The following is a 21098-nucleotide window of genomic DNA, read 5'->3' on the forward strand; positions in this document are numbered from 1 at the left end:
CCCCTCCAGTCAGTCAGTCACCCCCCCAGTGAGTCAGTCACCCCCCCCAGTCAGTCAGTCACCCCCCCCAGTCAGTCAGTTACCCCCCCCCAGTCAGTCAGTCACCCTCCCCCAGTCAGTCAGTCAACCCCCCCAGTCATTCAGTCACCCCCCCAGTCAGTCAGTCACCCCCCAGTCAGTCAATCACCCCCCCAGTCAGTCAATCACCCCCCCAGTCAGTCAATCACCCCCCCAGTCAGTCAGTCACCCCCCCAGTCAGTCACCCTCCACCCAGTCAGTCACCCCCCCAGTCAGTCAGTCACCCCCCCCAGTCAGTCACCCCCAGTCAGTCAGTCACCCCCCCATCAGTCAGTCACCCCCCAGTCAGTCAGTCACACCCCCAGTCAGTCAGTCACCCCCCCAGTCAGTCAGTCACCCCCGCAGTCAGTCAGTCACCCCCCCAGTCAGACAGTCACCCCCCCAGTCAGTCACCTTCCACCCAGTCAGTCACCCCCCCAGTCAGTCAGTCACCCCCCCAGTCAGTCACCCCCCAGTCAGTCAGTCACCCCCCCCAGTTAGTCAGTCACCCCCCAGTCAGTCAGTCACCCCCCCAGTCAGTCAGTCAGTCAGTCAGTCACCCCCCAGTCAGTCAGTCACGCCCCCCCAGTCAGTCAGTCACGCCCCCCCAGTCAGTCAGTCACGCCCCCCTAGTCAGTCAGTCACCCCCCCAGTCAGTCAGTCACCCCCCCCCCAGTAAGTCAGTCACCCCAGTCAGTCAGTCAGTCACCCCAGTCAGTCAGTCACCCCCCTCCAGTCAGTCAGTCACACCCCCAGTGAGTCAGTCACCCCCCCAGTCTGTCAGTCACCCCCCCCAGTCAGTCAGTCACCCTCCCCCAGTCAGTCAGTCAACCCCGCCAGTCATTCAGTCACCCCCCCAGTCAGTCAGTCACCCCCCCAGTCAGTCAATCACCCCCCCAGTCAGTCAATCACCCCCCCCAGTCAGTCAGTCACCCCCCCAGTCAGTCACCCTCAACCCAGTCAGTCACCCCCCCAGTCAGTCAGTCACCCCCCCCCCAGTCAGTCACCCCCCAGTCAGCCAGTCACCCCCCCCAGTCAGTCACCCCCCAGTCAGTCAGTCACCCCCCCAGTCAGTCAGTCACCCCCCCAGTCAGTCAGTCACCCCCCAGTCAGTCAGTCACACCCCCAGTCAGTCAGTCACCCCCCCAGTCAGTCAGTCACCCCCCCAGTCAGACAGTCACCCCCCCAGTAAGTCAGTCACCCCAGTCAGTCAGTCAGTCAACCCAGTCAGTCACCCCCTGTCAGTCAGTCACCCCCCCAGTCAGTCAGTCACCCCCCCAGTAAGTCAGTCACCCCCCCCAATCAGTCACCCCCCCAGTCAGTCAGTCACCCCCCACCCCCAGTCAGTCAGTCACCCCCCCCAGTCAGTCAGTCACCCCCCTCCAGTGAGTCAGTCACCCTCCCAGTGAGTCAGTCACCCCCCCCAGTAAGTCAGTCACCCCACCAGTCAGTCAGTCACCCCCCCAGTCAGTTAGTCACCCCCCCCAGTCAGTCACCCCCCCAGTCAGTCAGTCACCCCCCCCCCAGTCAGTCAGTCACCCCCCCAGTCAGTCAGTCAACCCCCCAGTCAGTCAGTCAGTCACCCCCCAAGTCAGTCAGTCAGTCACCCCCCCCAGTCAGTCAGTCACACCCCCAGTCAGTAAGTCAACCCCCCAGTCAGTCAGTCACCCCCCCAGTCAGTCAGTCACCCCCCTCCCCAGTCAGTCAGTCACCCCCCAGTCAGTCAGTCACACCCCCAGTCAGTCAGTCACACCCCCAGTCAGTCAGTCACCCCCCCAGTCAGTCAGTCACCCCCCCAGTCAGACAGTCACCCCCCCCCAGTAAGTCAGTCACCCCAGTCAGTCAGTCAGTCAACCCAGTCAGTCAGTCACCCCCTGTCAGTCAGTCACCCCCCCCAGTCAGTCACCCCCCCCAGTCAGTCAGTCACCCCCCCAGTAAGTCAGTCACCCCCCCAATCAGTCACCCCCCCCAGTCAGTCAGTCACCCCCCACCCCCAGTCAGTCAGTCACCCCCCCAGTCAGTCAGTCACCCCCCTCCAGTCAGTCAGTCACTCTCCCAGTGAGTTAGTCACCCCCCCAGTAAGTCAGTCACCCCCCCAGTCAGTCAGTCAGTCACCCCCCCAGTCAGTTAGTCACCCCCCCAGTCAGTCACCCCCCCCAGTCAGTCAGTCACCCCCCCAAGTCAGTCACCCCCCACCCAGTCAGTCAGTCAGTCAACCCCCCAGTCAGTCAGTCAACCCCCCAGTCAGTCAGTCACCCCCCCAGTCAGTCAGTCAGTCACCCCCCCAGTCAGTCAGTCACACCCCCAGTCAGTAAGTCAACCCCCCAGTCAGTCAGTCACCCCCCCAGTAAGTCAGCCACCCCCCTCCCCAGTCAGTCACTCACCCCCCCAGTCAGTCACCCCCCCCAGTCAGTCACCCCCCAGTCAGCCAGTCAACCCCACAGTCAGTCACATCCCCCCAGTCAGTCAGTCACCCCCTAGTCAGACAGTCACCCCCCAGTCACTCAGTCACCCCCCCAGTCAGTCAGTCACCCCCCCCCCCAGTCAATCAGTCACGCCCCCCCAGTCAGTCAGTCACGCCCCCCCAGTCAGTCAGTCACCCCCCCAGTCAGTCAGTCACCCCCCCAGTCAGTCAGTCACCCCAGTCAGTCAGTCAGTCACCCCCCGTCAGTCAGTCAGTCACCCCCCTCCAGTCAGTCAGTCACCCCCCCAGTGAGTCAGTCACCCCCCTCAGTGAGTCAGTCACCCCCCCAGTGAGTCAGTCACCCCCCCAGTCAGTCAGTCAACCCCCCCAGTCAGTAAGTCACCCCCCCCAGTCAGTCACCCCCCACCCAGTCAGTCAGTCACCCCCCCAGTCAGTCAGTCACCCCCCCCCAGTCTGTCAGTCACCCCCAGTCAGTCAGTCACCCCCCCACAGTCAGTCAGTCACCCCCCCACAGTCAGTCAGTCACCCCCCCAGTCAGTCAGTCACCCCCCCAGTCAGTCAGTCACCCCCCCAGTCAGTCAGTCACCCCCCCAGTCAGTCAGTCACCCCCCCCAGTCAGTCAGTCACCCCCCCCCAGTCAGTCAGTCACCCCCCCAGTCAGTCAGTCACCCCCCAGTCAGTCACCCCCCCAGTAAGTCAGTCACCCCAGTCAGTCAGTCACCCCCCGTCAGTCAGTCACCCCCCCCAGTGAGTCAGTCACCCCCCCAGTAAGTCAGTCACCCCCCCATTCAGTCAGTCACCCCCCCATTCAGTCAGTCACCCCCCCAGTCAGTCAGTCACCCCCCCCAGTCAGTCAGTCACCCCCCCAGTCAGTCAGTCACCCCCCCAGTCAGTCAGTCACCACCCCCAGTCAGTAAGTCACACCTCCAGTCAATCAGTCCCCCCCCATCAGTCAGTCACCCCCCCAGTCAGTCAGTCACCCCCCCAGTCAGTGAGTCACCCCCCCAGTCAGTCAGTCACCCCCCCAGTCAGTCAGTCACCCCCCCCCCCAGTCAGTCAGTCACCTCCCACCCAGTCAGTCAGTCACCACCCCAGTCAGTCACCCCCCCAGTCAGTCAGTCACCCCCCACCACCAGTCAGTCAGTCACCCCCCCAGTCAGTCATTCACCCCCTCCAGTCAGTCAGTCACCCCCCCTAGTCAGTCAGTCACCCCCCCCAGTCAGTCAGTCACCCCCCACCCCCAGTCAGTCAGTCACCCCCCCCAGTCAGTCAGTCACCCCCCTCCAGTCAGTCAGTCACCCTCCCAGTGAGTTAGTCACCCCCCCAGTAAGTCAGTCACCCCCCCAGTCAGTCAGTCAGTCACCCCCCCAGTCAGTTAGTCACCCCCCCAGTCAGTCACCCCCCCCAGTCAGTCAGTCACCCCCCCAAGTCAGTCACCCCCCACCCAGTCAGTCAGTCAACCCCCCAGTCAGTCAGTCAACCCCCCAGTCAGTCAGTCACCCCCCCAGTCAGTCAGTCAGTCACCCCCCCAGTCAGTCAGTCACACCCCCAGTCAGTAAGTCAACCCCCCAGTCAGTCAGTCACCCCCCCAGTAAGTCAGCCACCCCCCTCCCCAGTCAGTCACTCACCCCCCCAGTCAGTCACCCCCCCCAGTCAGTCACCCCCCAGTCAGCCAGTCAACCCCACAGTCAGTCACATCCCCCCAGTCAGTCAGTCACCCCCCAGTCAGACAGTCACCCCCCCCAGTCACTCAGTCACCCCCCCAGTCAGTCAGTCACCCCCCCCAGTCAATCAGTCACGCCCCCCCAGTCAGTCAGTCACGCCCCCCCCAGTCAGTCAGTCACCCCCCCAGTCAGTCAGTCACCCCCCCAGTCAGTCAGTCACCCCAGTCAGTCAGTCAGTCACCCCCCGTCAGTCAGTCAGTCACCCCCCTCCAGTCAGTCAGTCACCCCCCCAGTGAGTCAGTCACCCCCCCAGTGAGTCAGTCACCCCCCCAGTGAGTCAGTCACCCCCCCAGTCAGTCAGTCAACCCCCCCAGTCAGTAAGTCACCCCCCCCAGTCAGTCACCCCCCACCCAGTCAGTCAGTCACCCCCCCAGTCAGTCAGTCACCCCCCCCAGTCTGTCAGTCACCCCCAGTCAGTCAGTCACCCCCCCACAGTCAGTCAGTCACCCCCCCACAGTCAGTCAGTCACCCCCCCAGTCAGTCAGTCACCCCCCCAGTCAGTCAGTCACCCCCCCAGTCAGTCAGTCACCCCCCCAGTCAGTCAGTCACCCCCCCTAGTCAGTCAGTCACCCCCCCCAGTCAGTCAGTCACCCCCCCAGTCAGTCAGTCACCCCCCAGTCAGTCACCCCCCCAGTAAGTCAGTCACCCCAGTCAGTCAGTCACCCCCCGTCAGTCAGTCACCCCCCCAGTGAGTCAGTCACCCCCCCAGTAAGTCAGTCACCCCCCCATTCAGTCAGTCACCCCCCCATTCAGTCAGTCACCCCCCCAGTCAGTCAGTCACCCCCCCCAGTCAGTCAGTCACCCCCCCAGTCAGTCAGTCACCCCCCCAGTCAGTCAGTCACCACCCCCAGTCAGTAAGTCACACCTCCAGTCAATCAGTCCCCCCCCATCAGTCAGTCACCCCCCCAGTCAGTCAGTCACCCCCCCAGTCAGTGAGTCACCCCCCCAGTCAGTCAGTCACCCCCCCAGTCAGTCAGTCACCCCCCCCCAGTCAGTCAGTCACCTCCCACCCAGTCAGTTAGTCACCACCCCAGTCAGTCACCCCCCCAGTCAGTCAGTCACCCCCCACCACCAGTCAGTCAGTCACCCCCCCAGTCAGTCATTCACCCCCTCCAGTCAGTCAGTCACCCCCCCTAGTCAGTCAGTCACCCCCACCCCAGTCAGTCAGTCAGTCACCCCCCCAGTCAGTCAGTCAACCCGCCCAGTCAGTCACCCCCCCAGGCAGTCAGTCACCACCCCAGTTTGTCACCCCCCCAGTAAGTCAGTCACCCCAGTCAGTCAGTCAGTCAACCCAGTCAGTCAGTCACCCCCTGTTAGTCAGTCACCCCCCCAGTCAGTCAGTCACCCCCCCCAGTAAGTCAGTCACCCCCCCCAGTCAGTCACCCCCCCAGTCAGTCAGTCACCCCCACCCCCAGTCAGTCAGTCACCCCCCCAGTCAGTCAGTCACCCCCCTCCAGTCAGTCAGTCACCCTCCCAGTGAGTCAGTCACCCCCCCCAGTCAGTCAGTCACCCCACCAGTCAGTTTGTCACCCCCCCAGTCAGTCAGTCACCCCCCCAGTCAGTCAGTCACCCCCCCAGTCAGTCACCCCCCACCCAGTCAGTCAGTCAACCCCCCAGTCAGTCAGTCACCCCCCCAGTGAGTCAGTCACCCCCCCCAGTCAGTCAGTCACCCTCCCCCAGTCAGTCAGTCACCCACCCCCAGTCAGTCAGTCAACCTCCCCAGTCATTCAGTCACCCCCCCAGTCAGTCAGTCACCCCCCCAGTCAGTCAATCACCCCCCCAGTCAGTCAATCACCCCCCCCCCCCAGTCAGACAGTCACCCCCCCAGGCAGTCACCCTCCACCCAGTCAGTCACCCCCACAGTCAGTCAGTCAGTCACCCCCCCCCAGTTAGTCACCCCCCAGTCAGTCAGTCAGTCACCCCCCCAGTAAGTCAGCCACCCCCCTCCCCAGTCAGTCACTCACCCCCCCAGTCAGTCACCCCCCCCAGTCAGTCACCCCCCAGTCAGCCAGTCAACCCCACAGTCAGTCACATCCCCCCAGTCAGTCAGTCACCCCCCAGTCAGACAGTCACCCCCCTCAGTCACTCAGTCACCCCCCCAGTCAGTCAGTCACCACCCCCAGTCAGTAAGTCACACCTCCAGTCAATCAGTCCCCCCCCATCAGTCAGTCACCCCCCCAGTCAGTCAGTCACCCCCCCAGTCAGTGAGTCACCCCCCCAGTCAGTCAGTCACCCCCCCAGTCAGTCAGTCACCCCCCCCCCAGTCAGTCAGTCACCTCCCACCCAGTCAGTCAGTCACCACCCCAGTCAGTCACCCCCCCAGTCAGTCAGTCACCCCCCACCACCAGTCAGTCAGTCACCCCCCCAGTCAGTCATTCACCCCCTCCAGTCAGTCAGTCACCCCCCCTAGTCAGTCAGTCACCCCCCCCAGTCAGTCAGTCACCCCCCACCCCCAGTCAGTCAGTCACCCCCCCCAGTCAGTCAGTCACCCCCCTCCAGTCAGTCAGTCACCCTCCCAGTGAGTTAGTCACCCCCCCAGTAAGTCAGTCACCCCCCCAGTCAGTCAGTCAGTCACCCCCCCAGTCAGTTAGTCACCCCCCCAGTCAGTCACCCCCCCCCAGTCAGTCAGTCACCCCCCCAAGTCAGTCACCCCCCACCCAGTCAGTCAGTCAACCCCCCAGTCAGTCAGTCAACCCCCCAGTCAGTCAGTCACCCCCCCAGTCAGTCAGTCAGTCACCCCCCCAGTCAGTCAGTCACACCCCCAGTCAGTAAGTCAACCCCCCAGTCAGTCAGTCACCCCCCCAGTAAGTCAGCCACCCCCCTCCCCAGTCAGTCACTCACCCCCCCAGTCAGTCACCCCCCCCAGTCAGTCACCCCCCAGTCAGCCAGTCAACCCCACAGTCAGTCACATCCCCCCAGTCAGTCAGTCACCCCCCAGTCAGACAGTCACCCCCCCCCAGTCACTCAGTCACCCCCCCAGTCAGTCAGTCACCCCCCCCCCAGTCAATCAGTCACGCCCCCCCAGTCAGTCAGTCACGCCCCCCCAGTCAGTCAGTCACCCCCCCAGTCAGTCAGTCACCCCCCCAGTCAGTCAGTCACCCCAGTCAGTCAGTCAGTCACCCCCCGTCAGTCAGTCAGTCACCCCCCTCCAGTCAGTCAGTCACCCCCCCAGTGAGTCAGTCACCCCCCCCAGTGAGTCAGTCACCCCCCCAGTGAGTCAGTCACCCCCCCAGTCAGTCAGTCAACCCCCCCAGTCAGTAAGTCACCCCCCCCAGTCAGTCACCCCCCACCCAGTCAGTCAGTCACCCCCCCAGTCAGTCAGTCACCCCCCCCAGTCTGTCAGTCACCCCCAGTCAGTCAGTCACCCCCCCACAGTCAGTCAGTCACCCCCCCACAGTCAGTCAGTCACCCCCCCAGTCAGTCAGTCACCCCCCCAGTCAGTCAGTCACCCCCCCAGTCAGTCAGTCACCCCCCCAGTCAGTCAGTCACCCCCCCCAGTCAGTCAGTCACCCCCCCCCAGTCAGTCAGTCACCCCCCCAGTCAGTCAGTCACCCCCCAGTCAGTCACCCCCCCAGTCAGTCACCCCCCCAGTGAGTCAGTCACCCCAGTCAGTCAGTCACCCCCCGTCAGTCAGTCACCCCCCCCAGTGAGTCAGTCACCCCCCCAGTAAGTCAGTCACCCCCCCATTCAGTCAGTCACCCCCCCATTCAGTCAGTCACCCCCCCAGTCAGTCAGTCACCCCCCCCAGTCAGTCAGTCACCCCCCCAGTCAGTCAGTCACCCCCCCAGTCAGTCAGTCACCACCCCCAGTCAGTATGTCACACCTCCAGTCAATCAGTCCCCCCCCATCAGTCAGTCACCCCCCCAGTCAGTCAGTCACCCCCCCAGTCAGTGAGTCACCCCCCCAGTCAGTCAGTCACCCCCCCAGTCAGTCAGTCACCCCCCCCCCAGTCAGTCAGTCACCTCCCACCCAGTCAGTTAGTCACCACCCCAGTCAGTCACCCCCCCAGTCAGTCAGTCACCCCCCACCACCAGTCAGTCAGTCACCCCCCCAGTCAGTCATTCACCCCCTCCAGTCAGTCAGTCACCCCCCCTAGTCAGTCAGTCACCCCCACCCCAGTCAGTCAGTCAGTCACCCCCCCAGTCAGTCAGTCAACCCGCCCAGTCAGTCACCCCCCCAGGCAGTCAGTCACCACCCCAGTTTGTCACCCCCCCAGTAAGTCAGTCACCCCAGTCAGTCAGTCAGTCAACCCAGTCAGTCAGTCACCCCCTGTTAGTCAGTCACCCCCCCAGTCAGTCAGTCACCCCCCCCAGTAAGTCAGTCACCCCCCCCAGTCAGTCACCCCCCCAGTCAGTCAGTCACCCCCACCCCCAGTCAGTCAGTCACCCCCCCCAGTCAGTCAGTCACCCCCCTCCAGTCAGTCAGTCACCCTCCCAGTGAGTCAGTCACCCCCCCCAGTCAGTCAGTCACCCCACCAGTCAGTTTGTCACCCCCCCAGTCAGTCACCCCCCCAGTCAGTCAGTCACCCCCCCAGTCAGTCACCCCCCACCCAGTCAGTCAGTCAACCCCCCAGTCAGTCAGTCACCCCCCCAGTGAGTCAGTCACCCCCCCCAGTCAGTCAGTCACCCTCCCCCAGTCAGTCAGTCACCCTCCCCCAGTCAGTCAGTCAACCTCCCCAGTCATTCAGTCACCCCCCCAGTCAGTCAGTCACCCCCCCAGTCAGTCAATCACCCCCCCAGTCAGTCAATCACCCCCCCCCCCCCAGTCAGACAGTCACCCCCCCAGGCAGTCACCCTCCACCCAGTCAGTCACCCCCACAGTCAGTCAGTCAGTCACCCCCCCCCAGTTAGTCACCCCCCAGTCAGTCAGTCACCCCCCCAGTCAATCACCCCCCCAGTCAGTCAGTCACCCCCCCGTCAGTCAGTCACCCCCCCAGTAAGTCAGTCACCCCCCCAGTCAGTCAGTCACCCCCCGTCAGTCAGTCACACCCCCAGTCAGTCAGTCACCCCCCCAGTCAGTCAGTCACCCCCCCAGTCAGACAGTCACCCCCCCCAGTAAGTCAGTCACCCCAGTCAGTCAGTCAGTCAACCCAGTCAGTCAGTCACCCCCTGTCAGTCAGTCACCCCCCCAGTCAGTCAGTCATCCCCCCAGTAAGTCAGTCACACCCCCCCAGTCAGTCACCCCCCCAGTCAGTCAGTCACCCCCCACCCCCAGTCAGTCAGTCACCCCCCCCAGTCTGTCACCCCCCTCCAGTCAGTCAGTCAACCCCCAGTCAGTTAGTCACCCCCCAGTCAGTCAGTCACCCCCCCCAGTCAGTCAGTCACCCCCCCCCCAGTCAGTCACCCCCCACCCAGTCAGTCAGTCAACCCCCCAGTCCATCAGTCAACCCCCCAGTCAGTCAGTCACCCCCCCAGTCAGTCAGTCAGTCACCCCCCCCAGTCAGTCAGTCACACCCCCAGTCAGTCAGTCACCCCCCCAGTCAGTCAGTCACCCCCCTCCCCAGTCAGTCACTCACCCCCCCCAGTCAGTCACCCCCCCCAGTCAGTCACCCCCCAGTCAGCCAGTCAACCCCACAGTCAGTCACATCCCCCCAGTCAGTCAGTCACCCCCCCAGTCAGACAGTCACCCCCCTCCCCAGTCAGTCACTCACCCCCCCCCAGTCAGTCACCCCCCCCAGTCAGTCACCCCCCAGTCAGCCAGTCAACCCCACAGTCAGTCACATCCCCCCAGTCAGTCAGTCACCCCCCCAGTCAGACAGTCACCCCCCCCAGTCACTCAGTCACCCCCCCCAGTCAGTCAGTCACCCCCCCCCCAGTCAATCATTCACGCCCCCCCAGTCAGTCAGTCACGCCCCCCCAGTCAGTCAGTCACCCCCCCAGTCAGTCAGTCACCCCAGTCAGTCATTCAGTCACCCCCCGTCAGTCAGTCAGTCACCCCCCATCAGTCAGTCAGTCACCCCCCGTCAGTCAGTCAGTCACCCCCCTCCAGTCAGTCAGTCACCCCCCCAGTGAGTCAGTCACCCCCCCAGTCAGTCAGTCAACCCCCCCAGTCAGTAAGTCACCCCCCCAGTCAGTCACCCCCCACCCAGTCAGTCAGTCACCCCCCCAGTCAGTCAGTCACCCCCCCCAGTCTGTCAGTCACCCCCAGTCAGTCAGTCACCCCCAGTCAGTCAGTCACCCCACCACAGTCAGTCAGTCACCCCCCCAGTCAGTCAGTCACCCCCCCCAGTCAGTCAGTCACCCCCCCGTCAGTCAGTCACCCCCCCAGTCAGTCAGTCACCCCCCCAGTCAGTCAGTCACCCCCCCAGTCAGTAAGTCACCCCCCCCAGTCAGTCAGTCACCCCCCCCCAGTCAGTCAGTCACCCCCCCCGTCAGTCAGTCACCCCCCAGTCAGTCACCCCCCCAGTAAGTCAGTCACCCCAGTCAGTCAGTCACCCCAGTCAGTCAGTCACCCCCCGTCAGTCAGTCACCCCCCCAGTCAGTCAGTCACCCCCCAGTCAGTCAGTCACCCCCCCAGTCAGTCAGTCACCACCCCCAGTCAGTTAGTCACACCTCCAGTCAATCAGTCCCCCCCATCAGTCAGTCACCCCCCCAGTCAGTCAGTCACCCCCCCAGTCAGTGAGTCACCCCCCCCCCCCCAGTCAGTCAGTCACCCCCACAGTCAGTCAGTCAGTCACCCCCCCCCCAGTCAGTCAGTCACCTCCCACCCAGTCAGTCAGTCACCACCCCAGTCAGTCACCCCCCCAGTCAGTCAGTCACCCCCCACCCCCAGTCAGTCAGTCACCCCCCCAGTCAGTCATTCACCCCCTCCAGTCAGTCAGTCACCCCCCCTAGTCAGTCAGTCACCCCCACCCCAGTCAGTCAGTCAGTCACCCCCCCAGTCAGTCAGTCAACCCGCCCAGTCAGTCACCCCCCCAGGCAGTCAGTCACCACCCCAGTCTGTCACCCCCCCAGTAAGTCAGTCACCCCAGTCAGTCAGTCAGTCAACCCAGTCAGTCAGTCACCCCCTGTCAGTCAGTCACCCCCCCCAGTCAGTCACCCCCCCAGTAAGTCAGTCACCCCCCCCCCAGTCAGTCACCCCCCCCAGTCAGTCAGTCACCCCCCACCCCCAGTCAGTCAGTCACCCCCCCCAGTCAGTCAGTCACCCCCCTCCAGTCAGTCAGTCACCCTCCCAGTGAGTCAGTCACCCCCCCCCAGTAAGTCAGTCACCCCCCCAGTACATCAGTCACCCCACCAGTCAGTTTGTCACCCCCCCAGTCAGTCAGTCACCCCCCCAGTCAGTCAGTCACCCCCCCAGTCAGTCACCCCCCACCCAGTCAGTCAGTCAACCCCCCAGTCAGTCAGTCAGTCACCCCCCCAGTGAGTCAGTCACCCCCCCCAGTCAGTCAGTCACCCTCCCCCAGTCATTCAGTCACCCCCCCAGTCAGTCAGTCACCCCCCCAGTCAGTCAATCACCCCCCCAGTCAGTCAATCACCCCCCCCCAGTCAGTCAGTCACCCCCCCAGGCAGTCAACCTCCACCCATTCAGTCACCCCCCCAGTCAGTCAGTCAGTCACCCCCCCCCAGTCAGTCACCACCCTGTCAGTCAGTCACCCCCCCAGTCAGTCACCCCCCCAGTCAGTCAGTCACCCCCCCATCAGTCAGTCACCCCCCCAGTCAGTCTGTCACCCCCCCAGTCAGTCAGTCACCCCCCAGTCAGTCAGTCACACCCCCAGTCAGACAGTCACCCCCCCCCCCAGTAAGTCAGTCACCCCAGTCAGTCAGTCAGTCAACCCAGTCAGTCAGTCACCCCCTGTCAGTCAGTCACCCCCCCCCAGTCAGTCAGTCATCCCCCCAGTAAGTCAGTCACACCCCCCCAGTCAGTCACCCCCCCAGTCAGTCAGTCACCCCCACCCCCAGTCAGTCAGTCACCCCCCCCCAGTCTGTCACCCCCCTCCAGTCAGTCAGTCACCCTCCTAGTGAGTCAGTCACCCCCCCCAGTAAGTCAGTCACCCCCCCAGTCAGTTAGTCACCCCCCAGTCAGTTAGTCACCCCCCCAGTCAGTCAGTCACCCCCCCAGTCAGTCAGTCACCCCCCCAGTCAGTCACCCCCCACCCAGTCAGTCAGTCAACCCCCCAGTCCGTCAGTCACCCCCCCAGTCAGTCAGTCACCACCCCCCCAGTCTGTCAGTCACCCCCAGTCAGTCAGTCACCCCCCCACAGTCAGTCAGTCACCCCCCCAGTCAGTCAGTCACCCCCCCAGTCAGTCAGTCACCCCCCCAGTCAGTCAGTCACCCCCCCAGTCAGTCAGTCACCCCCCCAGTCAGTCAGTCACCCCCCCCCCCCCAGTCAGTCAGTCACCCCCCCCCAAGTCAGTCAGTCACCCCCCCCCAGTCAGTCAGTCACCCCCCCCCCCAGTCAGTCAGTCACCCCCCCCCAGTCAGTCAGTCACCCCCCCAGTCAGTCAGTCACCCCCCCAGCCAGTCAGTCACCCCCCCAGTCAGTCAGTCACCCCCCCAGTCAGTCACCCCCCCAGTCAGTCAGTCACCCCAGTCAGTCAGTCAGTCACCCCATTCAGTCAGTCACCCCCCATTCAGTCAGTCACCCCCCCAGTCAGTCAGTCACCCCCCCAGTCAGTCAGTCACCCCCCAGTCAGTCAGTCACCACCCCCAGTCAGTAAGTCACACCTCCAGTCAATCAGTCCCCCCCCGTCAGTCAGTCACCCCCCCAGTCAGTCAGTCACCCCCCAGTCAGTGAGTCACCCCCCCCAGTCAGTCAGTCACCCCCACAGTCAGTCAGTCAGTCACTCCCCCCCCCAGTCAGTCAGTCACCTCCCACCCAGTCAGCCAGTCAGTCACCACCCCAGTCAGTCACCCCCCCAGTCAGTCAGTCACCCCCCTCCCCCAGTCAGTCAGTCACCCCCCCAGTCAGTCATTCACCCCCTCCAGTGAGTCAGTCACCCCCCCTGTCAGTCAGTCACCCCCCCAGTCAGTCAGTCACCCCCCCAGTCAGTCAGTCACCCCCCCAGTCAGTAAGTCACCCCCCCCAGTCAGTCAGTCACCCCCCCCCAGTCAGTCAGTCACCCCCCCCGTCAGTCAGTCACCCCCCAGTCAGTCACCCCCCCAGTAAGTCAGTCACCCCAGTCAGTCAGTCACCCCAGTCAGTCAGTCACCCCCCGTCAGTCAGTCACCCCCCCCCCAGTCAGTCAGTCACCCCCCCAGTAAGTCAGTCACCCCCCCCATTCAGTCAGTCACCCCCCCAGTCAGTCAGTCACCCCCCAGTCAGTCAGTCACCCCCCCAGTCAGTCAGTCACCACCCCCAGTCAGTTAGTCACACCTCCAGTCAATCAGTCCCCCCCATCAGTCAGTCACCCCCCCAGTCAGTCAGTCACCCCCCCAGTCAGTGCGTCACCCCCCCCCAGTCAGTCAGTCACCCCCACAGTCAGTCAGTCAGTCACCCCCCCCCCCAGTCAGTCAGTCACCTCCCACCCAGTCAGTCAGTCAGTCACCACCCCAGTCAGTCACCCCCCCAGTCAGTCAGTCACCCCCCACCCCCAGTCAGTCAGTCACCCCCCCAGTCAGTCATTCACCCCCTCCAGTCAGTCAGTCACCCCCCCTAGTCAGTCAGTCACCCCCACCCCAGTCAGTCAGTCAGTCACCCCCCCAGTCAGTCAGTCAACCCGCCCAGTCAGTCACCCCCCCAGGCAGTCAGTCACCACCCCAGTCTGTCACCCCCCCAGTAAGTCAGTCACCCCAGTCAGTCAGTCAGTCAACCCAGTCAGTCAGTCACCCCCTGTCAGTCAGTCACCCCCCCCAGTCAGTCAGTCACCCCCCCAGTAAGTCAGTCACCCCCCACCCCCAGTCAGTCAGTCACACCCCCAGTCAGTCATTCACCCCCTCCAGTGAGTCAGTCACCCCCCCCCTAGTCAGTCAGTCACCCCCACCCCAGTCAGTCAGTCATCCCCCCAGTAAGTCAGTCACACCCCCCCAGTCAGTCACCCCCCCAGTCAGTCAGTCACCCCCACCCCCAGTCAGTCAGTCACCCCCCCCAGTCTGTCACCCCCCTACAGTCAGTCAGTCACCCTCCTAGTGAGTCAGTCACCCCCCCCAGTAAGTCAGTCACCCCCCCAGTCAGTCAGTCACCCCCCAGTCACCCCCCAGTCAGTCAGTCACCCCCCCAGTCAGTCAGTCACCCCCCCAGTCAGTCACCCCCCACCCAGTCAGTCAGGTCAACCCCCCAGTCCGTCAGTCACCCCCCCAGTCAGTCAGTCACCACCCCCCCAGTCTGTCAGTCACCCCCAGTCAGTCAGTCACCCCCCCACAGTCAGTCAGTCACCCCCCCAGTCAGTCAGTCACCCCCCCAGTCAGTCAGTCACCCCCCCATTCAGTCAGTCACCCCCCCAGTCAGTCAGTCCACCCCCCCCCCAGTCAGTCAGTCACCCCCCCCCCCAGTCAGTCAGTCACCCCCCCCCAGTCAGTCAGTCACCCCCCCCCCAGTCAGTCACCCCCCCCAGTCAGTCAGTCACCCCCCCAGTCAGTCAGTCACCCCCCCAATCAGTCAGTCACCCCCCCAGTCAGTCAGTCACCCCCCCCAGTCAGTCAGTCACCCCCCCAGTCAGTCACCCCCCCAGTAAGTCAGTCACCCCAGTCAGTCAGTCAGTCACCCCAGTCAGTCAGTCACCCCCCATTCAGTCAGTCACCCCCCCAGTCAGTCAGTCACCCCCCCCAGTCAGTCAGTCACCCCCCAGTCAGTCAGTCAGTCACCCCCCCTCCCCCAGTCAGTCAGTCACCTCCCACCCAGTCAGCCAGTCAGTCACCACCCCAGTCAGTCACCCCCCCAGTCAGTCAGTCACCCCCCACCCCCAGTCAGTCAGTCACCCCCCCAGTCAGTCATTCACCCCCTCCAGTGAGTCAGTCACCCCCCCCCCTAGTCAGTCAGTCACCCCCAACCCAGTCAGTCAGTCACCCCACCAGTCAGTCAGTCAACCTGCCAGTCAGTCACCCCCCCCAGTCAGTCAGTCACCACCCCAGTCAGTCACCCCCCCCAGTAAGTCAGTCACCCCAGTCAGTCAATCAGTCAACCCAGTCAGTCAGTCACCCCCTGTCAGTCAGTCACCCCCCCAGTCAGTAAGTCACCCCCCCAGTAAGTCAGTCACCCCCCCAGTCAGTCACCCCCCCAGTCAGTCAGTCACCCCCCACCCCCAGTCAGTCAGTCACCACCCCCAGTCAGTCAGTCACCCCCCTCAGTCAGGTCAGTCACCCCCCCTAGTCAGTCAGTCACCCCCACCCCCAGTCAGTCAGTCAGTCACCCCCCAGTCAGTCAGTCAACCCGCCCAGTCAGTCACCCCCCCAGGCAGTCAGTCACCACCCCAGTCTGTCACCCCCCCAGTAAGTCAGTCACCCAGTCAGTCAGTCAGTCAACCCAGTCAGTCAGTCACCCCCTGTCAGTCAGTCACGCCCCCAGTAAGTCAGTCACCCCCCCCCAGTCAGTCACCCCCCCCAGTCAGTCAGTCACCCCCCACCCCCAGTCAGTCAGTCACCCCAGTCAGTCACCCCCCTCCAGTCAGTCAGTCACCCTCCCAGTGAGTCAGTCACCCCCCCCCAGTAAGTCAGTCACCCCCCCAGTCAGTCAGTCACCCCACCAGTCAGTTTGTCACCCCCCCCAGTCAGTCAGTCACCCCCCCCAGTCAGTCAGTCACCCCCCCAGTCAGTCACCCCCCACCCAGTCAGTCAGTCAACCCCCCAGTCAGTCAGTCACCCCCCCAGTGAGTCAGTCACCCCCCCCAGTCAGTCAGTCACCCCCCCAGTCAGTCAGTCACCCTCCCCCCAGTCAGTCAGTCAACCCCCCCAGTCATTCAGTCACCCCCCCAGTCAGTCAGTCACCCCCCCAGTCAGTCAATCACCCCCCCAGTCAGTCAATCACCCCCCCCAGTCAGTCAGTCACCCCCAGGCAGTCACCCTCCACCCAGTCAGTCACCCCCCCAGTCAGTCAGTCAGAACCCCCCCCCCCCAGTCAGTCACCACCCAGTCAGTCAGTCACCCCCCCCAGTCAGTCACCCCCCAGTCAGCCAGTCAACCCCACAGTCAGTCACATCCCCCCAGTCAGTCAGTCACCCCCCCAGTCAGACAGTCACCCCCCCCAGGTCAGTCAGTCACCCCCCCCAGTCAGTCAGTCACCCCCCCCCCAGTTAATCAGTCACGCCCCCCCAGTCAGACAGTCACGCCCCCCCAGTCAGTCAGTCACACCCCGTCAGTCAGTCAGTCACCCCCCTCCAGTCAGTCAGTCACCCCCCCAGTGAGTTAGTCACCCCTCCCAGTGAGTCAGTCACCCCCCCAGTCAGTCAGTCAACCCCCCCAGTCAGTTAGTCACCCCCCCAGTCAGTCAGTCACCCCTCAGTCAGTCAATCATCCCCCCAGTCAGTAAGTCACCCCCCCAGTCAGTCAGTCACCCCCCACCCAGTCAGTCAGTCACCCCCCCCCTAGTCAGTCAGTCACCCCCACCCCAGTCAGTCAGTCACCCCACCAGTCAGTCAGTCAACCCGCCAGTCAGTCAGTCACCACCCCCAGTCAGTCACCCCCCCAGTAAGTCAGTCACCCCAGTCAGTCAATCAGTCAACCCAGTCAGTCAGTCACCCCCTGTCAGTCAGTCACCCCCCCAGTCAGTAAGTCACCCCCCCAGTATGTCAGTCACCCCCCAGTCAGTCACCCCCCCAGTCAGTCAGTCACCCCCACCCCCAGTCAGTCAGTCAACCCCCCCAGTCAGTCAGTCACCCCCCTCCAGTCAGTCAGTCACACCCCCAGTCAGTAAGTCACCCAACCAGTAATTCAGTCACCCCCCCAGTCAATCAGTCACCACCCTCCCCAGTCAGTCACTCAACCCCCCCAGTCAGTCACCACCCCCAGTCAGTCACCCCCCAGTCAGCCAGTCAACCCCACAGTCAGTCACATCCCCCCAGTCAGTCAGTCACTTCCCCAGTCAGACAGTCACCCCCCCCAGTCAGTCAGTCACCCCCCCCCCAGTCAGTCAGTCACCCCCCCCCCAGGCAATCAGTCACTCCCCGTCAGTCAGTCACGCCTCCCCAGTCAGTCAGTCACCCCCCCAGTCAGTCATTCACCCCCCCAGTCAGTCAGTCACCCCAGTCAGTCAGTCAGTCACCCCCCGTCAGTCAGTCAGTCACCCCCCTCCAGTCAGTCAGTCACCCCCCCAGTGAGTCAGTCACCCCTCCCCAGAGAGTCAGTCACCCCCCCAGTCAGTCAGTCAACCCCCCCAGTCAGTTAGTCACCCCCCCCAGTCAGTCAGTCACCCCCCAGTCAGTCAATCATCCCCCAGTCAGTAAGTCACCCCCCCCAGTCAGTCAGTCACCCCCCACCCAGTCAGTCAGTCACCCCCCCAGTCAGTCAGTCACCCCCCCAGTCTGTCAGTCACCCCCAGTCAGTCAGTCACCCCCCCTCAGTCAGTCACCCCCCCACAGTCAGTCAGTTACCCCCCCAGTCAGTCAGTCACCCCCCCCAGTCAGTCAGTCACCCCCCCAGTCAGTCAGTCACGCCCCCAGTCAGTCAGTCACGCCCCCAGTCAGTCAGTCACGCACCCAGTCAGTCAGTCACGCACCCAGTCAGTCAGTCACCCCCCCAGTCAGTCAGTCACCCCCCCAGTCAGTCACCCCCCCAGTCAGTCACCCCCCAGTAAGTCAGTCACCCCCCGTCAGTCAGTCACCCCCCCCCCATTCAGTCAGTCACCCCCCCATTCAGTCAGTCACCCCCCCATTCAGTCAGTCACCCCCCCAGTCAGTCAGTCACCCCCCCAGTCAGTCAGTCACCACCCCCAGTCAGTAAGTCACACCTCCAGTCAATCAGTCCCCCCCCCCCAGTCAGTCAGTCACCCCCCCAGTCAGTCAATCACCCCCCCAGTCAGTGAGTCACCCCCCCCAGTCAGTCAGTCACCCCCACAGTCAGTCAGTCAGTCACCCCCCCCCAGTCAGTCAGTCACCTCCCACCCAGTCAGTCAGTCACCACCCCAGTCAGTCACCCCCCAGTCAGTCAGTCACCCCCCCCCCCCAGTCAGTCAGTCACCCCCCCAGTCAGTCATTCACCCCCTCCAGTCAGTCACCCCCCCCCCCCAGTCAGTCAGTCACCCCCACCCCAGTCAGTCAGTCACCCCCCCAGTCAGTCAGTCAACCCGCCCAGTCAGTCACCCCCCCTGTCAGTCAGTCACCACCCCAGTCAGTCACCCCCCCCAGTCAGTCAGTCACCACCCCAGTCAGTCAGTCACCCCCACCCAGTCAGTCACCCCTCCAGTCAGTCAGTCACCCCTCTAGTCAGTCAGTCACACCTCCAGTCAGTCAGTCACCCCCCCAGTCAGTCAGTCACCCCCCCAGTCAGTCAGTTACCCCCCCAGTCAGTCAGTCACCCCCCCCAGTCAGTCAGTCTCCCCCCTCCCCAGTAAGTCAGTCACCCCCTCCCAGTCAGTCAGTCAACCCCCAGTCAGTCAGTCATTCACCCCCCAGTCAGTCAGTCAGGCACCCCCCAGTCAGTCAGTCACCCCCCCCAGTCAAGTCAGTCACCCCCCCAGTCAGTCAGTCAACCCCCCCAGTCAGTTAGTCACCCCCCAGTCAGTCAGTCACCCCCCAGTCAGTCAATCATCCCCCCAGTCAGTAAGTCACCCCCCCAGTCAGTCAGTCACCCCCCACCCAGTCAGTCAGTCACCCCCCCAGTCAGTCAGTCACCCCCCCAGTCAGTCAGTCACCCCCCCCAGTCAGTCAGTCACCACCCCCAGTCAGTAAGTCACACCTCCAGTCAATCAGTCCCCCCCCCAGTCAGTCAGTCACCCCCCCCAGTCAGTCAGTCACCCCCCAGTCAGTGAGTCACCCCCCCCCAGTCAGTCAGTCACCCCCACAGTCAGTCAGTCAGTCACCCCCCCCCCAGTCAGTCAGTCACCTCCCACCCAGTCAGTCAGTCACCACCCCAGTCAGTCACCCCCCAGTCAGTCAGTCACCCCCACCCCCAGTCAGTCAGTCACCCCCCAGTCAGTCATTCACCCCCTCCAGTCAGTCACCCCCCCCCAGTCAGTCAGTCACCCCCACCCCAGTCAGTCAGTCACCCCCCCAGTCAGTCAGTCAACCCGCCCAGTCAGTCACCCCCCCTGTCAGTCAGTCACCACCCCAGTCAGTCACCCCCCCCAGTCAGTCAGTCACCACCCCCAGTCAGTCAGTCACCCCCCACCCAGTCAGTCACCCCTCCAGTCAGTCAGTCACCCCTCTAGTCAGTCAGTCACACCTCCAGTCAGTCAGTCACCCCCCAGTCAGTCAGTCACCCCCCCAGTCAGTCAGTCACCCCCCCAGTCAGTCAGTTACCCCCCCAGTCAGTCAGTCACCCCCCCAGTCAGTCAGTCTCCCCCCTCCCCAGTCAGTCAGTCACCCCCTCCCCAGTCAGTCAGTCAACCCCCCAGTCAGTCAGTCATTCACCCCCCAGTCAGTCAGTCAGGCACCCCCCAGTCAGTCAGTCACCCCCCCAGTCAGTCAGTCACCCCCCCAGTCAGTCAGTCAACCCCCCCAGTCAGTTAGTCACCCCCCCAGTCAGTCAGTCACCCCCCAGTCAGTAATTCATCCCCCCAGTCAGTAAGTCACCCCCCCAGTCAGTCAGTCACCCCCCACCCAGGCAGTCAGTCACCCCCCCAGTCAGTCAGTCACCCCCCAGTCTGTCAGTCACCCCCAGTCAGTCAGTCACCCCCCCACAGTCAGTCAGTCACCCCCCCACAGTCAGTCAGTCACCCCCCAGTCAGTCAGTCACACCCCCAGTCAGTCAGTCACACCCCCAGTCAGTCAGTCATGCCCCCAGTCAGTCAGTCACCCCCCCAGTCAGTCAGTCACCCCCCCAGTCAGTCAGTCACCCCCCCAGTCAGTCAGTCACCCCCCCAGTCAGTCACCCCCCAGTAAGTCAGTCACCCCAGTCAGTCAGTCAGTCACCCCAGTCAGTCAGTCACCCCCCGTCAGTCAGTCACCCCCCCCCATTCAGTCAGTCACCCCCCCATTCAGTCAGTCACCCCCCCTGTCAGTCAGTCACCCCCCCAGTCAGTCAGTCACCCCCCCAGTCAGTCAGTCACCACCCCCAGTCAGTAAGTCACACCTCCAGTCAATCAGTCCCCCCCCAGTCAGTCAGTCACCCCCCCAGTCAGTCAGTCACCCCCCCAGTCAGTGAGTCACCCCCCCCCAGTCAGTCAGTCACCCCCACAGTCAGTCAGTCAGTCACCCCCCCCCCCAGTCAGTCAGTCACCTCCCACCCAGTCAGTCACCACCCCAGTCAGTCACCCCCCAGTCAGTCAGTCACCCCCCACCCCCAGTCAGTCAGTCACCCCCCCAGTCAGTCATTCACCCCTCCAGTCAGTCACCCCCCCCCAGTCAGTCAGTCACCCCCACCCAGTCAGTCAGTCACCCCCCCCAGTCAGTCAGTCAACCCCCCAGTCAGTCAGTCACCACCCCAGTCAGTCACCCCCCCAGTCAGTCAGTCACCACCCCCAGTCAGTCAGTCACCCCCCACCCAGTCAGTCAGTCACCCCTCCAGTCAGTCAGTCACCCCTCCAGTCAGTCAGTCACCCCTCTAGTCAGTCAGTCACACCTCCAGTCAGTCAGTCACCCCCCAATCAGTCAGTCACCCCCCCAGTCAGTCAGTTACCCCCCCAGTCAGTCAGTCACCCCCCCAGTCAGTCAGTCTCCCCCCTCCCCAGTCAGTCAGTCACCCCCTCCCCAGTCAGTCAGTCACCCCCCCAGTCAGTCAGTCACCCCCCCCAGTAAGTCAGTCACCCCAGTCAGTCAGTCACCCCCCCAGTCAGTCAGTCACACACCCCCAGTCAGTCAGTCACCCCCCCTAGTCAGTCAGTCACCCACCCCAGTCAGTCAGTCACCCTCCCAGTAAGTCAGTCA

General features: G+C 63.4%; 1 protein-coding gene across 3 annotated transcripts in view; it reads left to right on the forward strand.

Annotated features, from left to right (window-relative positions):
* The window catches only part of PKD2L2 (polycystin 2 like 2, transient receptor potential cation channel), a 1160187-nt gene that overhangs the window by 390325 nt on the left and 748764 nt on the right, over positions 1 to 21098 (forward strand). The window lies entirely within an intron of this gene.

The sequence above is a fragment of the Ascaphus truei genome, chromosome 5 (genome assembly GCF_040206685.1).
Source record: "Ascaphus truei isolate aAscTru1 chromosome 5, aAscTru1.hap1, whole genome shotgun sequence".
NCBI classification, from domain to species: Eukaryota; Metazoa; Chordata; class Amphibia; order Anura; family Ascaphidae; genus Ascaphus; species Ascaphus truei.